General features: G+C 40.1%; 1 pseudogene; it reads left to right on the forward strand.

The window, feature by feature from the left end:
- The first annotated feature begins 3,612 nt into the window (after window positions 1–3,612).
- LOC121103454 lies at window positions 3,613–3,892 on the forward strand (annotated as a pseudogene).
- Window positions 3,893–7,791: the final 3,899 nt, after the last annotated feature.

Genomic DNA, 7,791 nt, shown 5'->3' on the forward strand with positions numbered 1-7,791 from the left:
TCATGACTGTTTAATACAAGCTGCCACCACTAGACTCGAAGATAGATCTAAGAGGTCCAGGCACATAACTGTTTTATACCCAAACTAACTCTCTTTGCTTCACAGAGTCAAATTCAGCCAAAGTTTGTTGGATGAATGACCCAAATGGTCTAAGGGTCTAAAAAGGAAAATTTAAAGAGTGATGATAATCAACTTTAAGCATATTCAACAAATGTAGTAACAAGTATTCTCTATATTCACAGAGAAAAGAAGTTTTCAATACAGCAATCCCAACCTATTTTATGTAGAAAGTTCTTCCTGAAAGTAGGGTTGATTTGGGAAAGTATAGGTTCCTGGAAAGGTATGTGACATTGTTCTCTTGGTAATCACTGAAGTATAAACTCCAGGCTTCCCTAGATGACTAATCTAAACTTCCATGCTTGCCTTATACCTGTATCCTAGAAACCGTGTCCACTTCTTCTTTCTCCATTCTCTACTGTCCTATCTCCTTGCTCTCCTTTATAATAAAACTCTTAGAGTTATCTGTCCTCATTGTCTTCTAGTTTTCTTCTCCCACTCTCTTTATTTGTACACAATCTCAACTTAAAATAGGAAGAACTTATTTTCCTTAAACTATTCTTAAGGTGCTGCCAACATAATGTTTCATCACACTGGAATACTTCAGTGCACATTTCCTGCAAATAAGCACATTCTCATATGAAACAACAGTAAAAAAAAAAATCAAAATAAGGAAATTTACACCTCCTGCTTCACTGGAATTACCTAAGCAGACAAGCCACTTGTCCATGAGCCTAAGACACTAAAATCCTGAAGTGTGTACTACCTTTCTGAAAGGCTACCCAAAATGTAACTGCCATGACATACCCACCACAGATGTAAAGGAAGAAATTAGAGCCGCCTACTATGGGAGCGAAATTAATGTTATAGTTATTCATTATAGAATAATCACCTTCACCAGAGGCCAAAGTTAAAATAATAATCTAAACACTAATCGGGTCCTTAGTTTTAATTAATTTTCTTTAACATAATTATCATCATTTAGAAATCGGCACACATGGGTGCTAATTCATATCACGGAGGTTAAAAAGAAAAGGCTTTTTGTTTAAAGTGTTTTTCTAATTGTTTAACAAAGTGAACACTCAAAATATTTCATGTTTAAAATCTCTGCCAAAAAAAATTAAATTAAATTAAAATAAATCTCTGCTAAGCCTCAAGTTGGGTTTCCCGACTGAACAAGAACACAGCTCCTGAGAATTAGGGCAAAATGGCTTGTAAAATGAACTAAGACAGAGGCTGAAATGCAAACATCTTTGTGAAGTGTTCATGTTCTATCAGCCAAACTGAACTATAGAAAATCATCACATGTCTAAAAAATGTAGAGAAAACTGTGAGCTGCTCATTTTATATCGATTCGACCTTCTGTTCCTCTCATGACCTGATCTAAAATGACCTGGCAGGCTCAGCATCACCGCCGGCTCAGTGTCAGCAAAGGGACCCACTCTGTCCATCACTGACATGATGCAAACTCGCGGCTGCCATTCACCAGCAGGGGGCACTGCACTGGGGTCTTTCCGTAGGCAAAACGGCTCAAAAGCTAAAGATTGAAAACCACGTATTTCAGGAGACTGAAAAATGTGTGTTGCCCTCCCAGACAAATACATTGCCACACAATTGATAGGGCATCTCCATGAGTCCTTCAGTGGCAATAGCCATCATAGGGTATTCGGAGGCCCAAGAGTATATCTTAGAATGACAAAATGGTGCTGTGGGTAAGTCTTAAATACCAAGTCTTTCGGGAATCCTTTCAGTGAGCAGGAATATTATAAAGGCAGTGTACCAAACTCTTTCTTATTACGATTGCTACAGTTCATAGCTTATTGGGCCTAAATTATTTTCTAAGTAGGCTCAGTGACAAGCCAAGAAAGGACCCTAGTATGTCAGAAAATGGTCCCACTATCAGTATTTAACATAAATTCAATCAAATTAACCTGAGATATATGTCACATTATTACTAAAATAGAATTATGAGGTTTAGAGAAACTGTTAAGTACTGAAATATAAATATTACTATATGTTTTGTATTAGCAAAAGTGTTCTACAAGAATAATTTCTAAACCTTGAAAGTTATAAAAGGGAAAGTTTAAAAATCACAGCGAATGGCCTGTCATGATCCACCAATACTTTTTTATAAACGTGAGGGCCTGAGCAGAAAACTAGTTTTAAATGGTCACTTCTTCAAATCACTCTGTAAAAAAATTAAGTAGAATGAAATCTTTTCCCCAAACACAAACTTACAAAATGGGAAATGCACTTTGTAGTTTTATTTGGTAACTTATCAGTAAAAAAATGTGTTAATATGCTCTCCAAAAGTATGTTCATTTATAAATTATTCATAATATTGTACTGATATCTCACTGTATATTATAAAACATAAAAATAAAAATTGGTAGGAGGTAGCATAAAAAGAATAAAAATATAAGCTTTAAGATTTTTCTCTCATATCCCAAATGATCACCATTTCTTGAACTTTCCCTAGTATATATATTCCCCACTCTAACTTGGGGAAAATGGCCCATAAGTTAGGTTTTTTCTGATATACGAAAGACAAAATAAGAATTTTTATTACATTTAACATTAAAAAGAATAGAATGGCTAACCCGTAAAGCAGCATTACATCAATTATTTCCTATCTATTGAATCACGCCCATCGGCACATTTTTCCCCATCTCAAAAAGCTTTGACCTTACTTTACCCTCTGGCTAATTCCCTATTTTTTTTTTAAACATGAGTTAAACTACATGTTTTTTTAAAGATTTTATTTATTTATTTGACAGAGAGAGAGACAGCCAGCGAGAGAGGGAACACAAGCAGGGGGAGTGGGAGAGGAAGAAGCAGGCTCATAGCGGAGGAGCCTGATGTGGGGCTCAATCCCATAACGCCAGGATCACGCCCTGAGCCGAAGGCAGACGCTTAACCGCTGTGCCACCCAGGCGCCCCTAATTCCATACTTTTCTTTCCCTTTACAGTGAAGCTCCTCATTAAGACTTGTGTTGGACACACTCTAAGGTGACCTCCCCAATAATCTCACCATCTGGTATCACACTCTTGAATAGTCCCTCCCTGTGACTGTGGGCAGACATGTGATTTGCTTCTAATCAACAATACACAGTAAAAAGGTAATGGGGTATCACTCCATGATTATATCAGATGATGTAAGACTCCATCTTGCTATCAAACTCACCCGACAGACTTTCTCTCTCCCTCGCTGGCTGTGAAGAAGTAAGCAGCCATGATGGGAGACCCATAGGGCTCTCTCGGCCAAAAGCTGAAGGCAGCCTCAAGGGCCTGAGAGCAGTCAGCAGCCTGTAAGTAGCTGAAGCCCTCGGTCCTACAACCACAAGGAAATGAGTTCTGCCAACAACTGAGTGAACTCAGAAGCAGATTGTTCCCTGGTTGAGGTAAGAACACAGCCCAGCCAATCCCCTGATTGCAACCCTGTGAGACCCAGCTAATCTATGCCCAGATTCTTGTGAGAGAACAAGCATGTTTTCTTTTAAGTCAATAAATTTGTGGTAATCTGGTTCTCAGGGTTCAGATCCGGTTTGTGGCAACATGGCTAAACGCACGAATAATGTTGGCATCATTGGTAAGTATGGGACCCATTATGGTGCCTTCCTCAGGAAAATGGTGAAGAAGATTAAAATAAGCCAGCGTGTCAAAGATCCTTGCTCCTTCTGGGGCAAAACTGAGGTGAAAACATGAGCTGCGGGGATCTGGCATTATAGTTCCTGCATGAAAACAGTAGTAGATGGTGCCTGGACCTATAACACCACTTCTGCCATCAGTCAAGTCAGCCACCAGAAGGAGACTGAAGGATTTGAATGACCAGTAGAAGCTCCACCATTTGAGACATTGCTAACCTATAATAAATGGGTTAATTTATGTAACAAAAATAATAATAATGAAAAATAAACTTGTGGTGATTTGTTATACAACTGTGTGCAGGGGTCCTCAAGACCACCCTCAGGTCCAATAATTTGCAAGAAGGACCCACATAATTCAGCGAAGCCACTATAATCATGGTTAAGGTGTATTAAAGTTAAAGGATACCGATTACAATTGGCAATAGAAAAAGACACGTAAAGCAAAGTGTAAGAGAGACCAGGCATAGGTTTCCAGCTGTCCTCTCCCAGTGGAGTCATGTGGACAGCACATAATTCCCCAGCAATGGTGTGTGACAACTCACACAGAGTATTACCTAGGAAGCTCATTCAAGGCTTGGTATCCAAGGTTTTTATGGGAGGTTGGTTACATAGGCATGGCTGACTCCCTGCATGACTGACCTTCAATATCCAGCCCCCCCAGAGAGCAGGCACATACCGTGTAGCCCAAGGCCCCCACCATATATCACAATGTTAGCATTATCTGGCATTCAGGTAAACACTCTTAACAGGTAGGATATTCAAAGGGAGTAGAAGTTATTTCCCAGAAGCCAGGCAAGGACCTGATCTTTCTTTGGAATGTGCCAGGTTTAGACAACCCAGACCTGCTGAGTTAATCCTTTTTTGCACAGCGAGGATAGATAACTAATAAAGGTTTTGTTACCTGGAAAGAGGATGCTGCTGTAACAAATACCTAAAAATATGGGAGTGGCTTTGGAACCAAGTCATGGGCAGAGGCTACAAGAATTTTGACAAGCATCATAGAGAAAGCCCAAACTGCCTTAAACAGACTGCTGGAAGAAATTTGGACTTGGAGGATACCGCCAGTGACAGGTTAGAAGGAAATGAGGAACATGTTACTGGAAAATGAAGGAAGGGGATCCTTGTTACACAGAGGCAGAAAGCTTAGTTACATTGTCTCCTGCAGTTAGAGGAAAACCTGACCAAATAATGAACTTGGTTATCCAGACTAGGAAATTTCCAAGCAAAGTACTAAAGGTGGTACCCGTTTTTTTCTTGCCGCTTATAGTAAAGTGAGAGAAAAGAGATGAGAGAAAAATTGTTAAATAAAAAGGAACCAGAACTGGATGATTTTTTAAATTCTTAGCCTTTCCAAATAGGAAATACTACTAAATGACCCCCAAGCACTGTGGGGAGAGGATGTCCTGTAGAAACAGCTGGGGAGGTGACTGTACGACCTTTTACCTAAATCTCAGAAAGAGCAAAAACTCAGAGTACTCGATCACACAAAATGGCCTTTCAAGAGATTAAAGGTGGGCCTCACAGATCCTCTCAATCAAACCTTAGATAGGGCCCATAAGAGCTTAGGAAATTGTCCCCCGATCCTCTTGGCAGAAGCCCCAAGTAAAGAAGAGCTCATCTCAAAAAGATCTGTGCATGTGTGGCTTTGTTATAGTGGAGTGAATCTAAGGAAAATCCATGGAAGGCCCAAAAGTTTCTTGAGAAAATTATTTCAGCAGAAACAAAGAGAATAGACCAAAAGGGATATATGGCACAAAATGAAAGGAAGCCACAGGACCCCCAAAATTCAATCGGCAAGAAGCAGGCTGATAAAACTCAAATGAAAATACATGCCACTTTCATGAAAAGGGAAGAATGACTTAAAGAACAGAACCAAGAGATCAGAGCTCTAAAACACTAAGGAAAGATTGTTTCTCTACTCACACTTCTGATACCAAACGTGTGACGTTTTTCCACACTAAGAACCAATTCTCCAACTCTCTGGGCACTAGTTGGATGTTCTACAATTCAATTCAATTCTGATACTATCTGCCTGGAGTTAGTATCAGTCCTACAAAATTGATCCACTTTGGAAGCCAATTTCAAGTCCAGGGCCTCTGTTTCTTCCAACTGACAGCTACAAAACAGGGGTTCCCACAACCCCCTCCTTAGTTTGATAATTTGCTATATAGCAGCTCACGGAACTCAGAGAAACACTTTACTTACATTTACTGGTTTATTACAATAAGGATAGTATAAAGGATACAAAGTAAACAGCCAAAGAGTTACATAGGGTGAGATCAGTATGGGTCCCAAGGATAGGAACTTTGATCCCCATAGACTTTGGGCTATGCCACCCTCCTGACATGTAGATTCCTTCACCAACCCAGAAGCTTTTTACACCCCACTCTTAAAGGTTTTTATAGTCTTCACTATGTAGGCATAATTGATTAAATCATTGGCCATTGACAATGAACTCAACCTCCAGCCCTTCCTCCCTCCCTAGAGGTCAGGGAATGGGACAAAAATTTCCAAACTTCTCGGGGCGCCTGGGTGGCACAGCGGTTAAGCGTCTGCCTTCAGCTCAGGGCATGATCCTGGCATTATGGGATCAAGCCCCACATCAGGCTCCTCTGCTGGGAGCCTGCTTCTTCCTCTCCCACTCCCCCTGCTTGTGTTTCCTCTCTCGCTGGCTGTCTCTATCTCTGTCGAATAAATAAATAAAATCTTTAAAAAAAAAAAAAGTTCCAAACTTCTAATTATGCCTTGGTCTTTCAGATGACAAAACCCCCATCCTGAAGCAACCTAGAGGGCCCCAGACCCTAGTCATTTCATTAGCATACAAAAGACACTCATCATCTCAGAAATTCTAAAGCTCTTGTGTCAAGAACCAGGGTTGAAGACTAAATATTAGAACAAAAGATGTTCCTAGTACCCTTATCACTCAGAATTTACAAGGTTTTAGGGGCTCTGTGCAAGAAACCAGGAGGCAGAGACAAAACATGTATTTCTTATGATATCGCAACCACAAATAATTATCCCCAGGCCTTGAAACCTAATCAAGGAACTCCCAACATTTGCCTGGCTGGATTTCCAAATAGTTATGAACCAGTGGCTCTTTTGTACCTCTTGTTTCCCCCTCTTTCTGAGTGGGAATGTTTATAGCTCTTACCCTATGCCTATTCTGCTGTTGTTTGTTGGGGGGCATAATAACTTGTCTTATTAGTTTTACACATTGACAGACTGAGAGAAAAGCCAGGAGCCTCATCTATACCTGGACCTGATTTAGGAGAACATTCTTGACTTTGAATAGATACTACATTGGAATGAGTCTCTTAAAGAGCTTGGGAAGGAGTGAATGTATTTTGCATGTGGAAGGGATTGGACTAGGATGGATAGACTCTAAGGTGACCTTTAAAGATCCTCTCCCCTTGGTATTAACACCCTTGTTTAATCCCCTCCCCTTGAGTATGGGCAAGACCTGTGACTTGCTTTTAACCAACAGAATATGGTAACAGTGATGGGATGTTACTCCCATTATCATGTTACATTATATAAAATTCCATCTTGCTAGCAGGAGCACTCTTGGAATGTTCCCCTTTGTTGAATGTGAGGAAATAAATGGCCATGTTGGAAGATTCAAAGTGGCAAGACACTGCAGGTAGCCTCTATGAGCTGAGGATGCCTTGAGTCAACAACCAGAAAAAATAAATAAATCTCTCAGTCCTACATTCTCAAGAAGCTAAGTGTTGCCAACAACCACAAGTGGGAAGTGGATTTTTCCCCAGTGGAACCTCCAGATGACAACCCAGTCCTGGCCACCACCTTAATTGCAGTCTTGTGAGACCCTAAGCAGAGGGCTCAGCTAAGCCACGTCTGAACTCCTGACCCATAGAAATTTGAGATAATAAATGTGTGTTGTTTTAAGCCACTAAGTTTGTGGTAATATTGATATGCAGCATTAGCAAACCAATACAGTTTGTTTCTAATCACAATCTACAATCTATCTCTTCTTATTTTCTATTAAATTCCACTCTGCCTCAGAGAACACACATCATTTGATTTTCGTTCTTTTAACTTTGTTAAGATTGTTTTACGACACAAGGTG

Source organism: Ursus maritimus, unplaced genomic scaffold, assembly GCF_017311325.1.
Source record: "Ursus maritimus isolate PB19 unplaced genomic scaffold, ASM1731132v1 scaffold_19, whole genome shotgun sequence".
In the NCBI taxonomy this organism is placed as follows: Eukaryota; Metazoa; Chordata; class Mammalia; order Carnivora; family Ursidae; genus Ursus; species Ursus maritimus.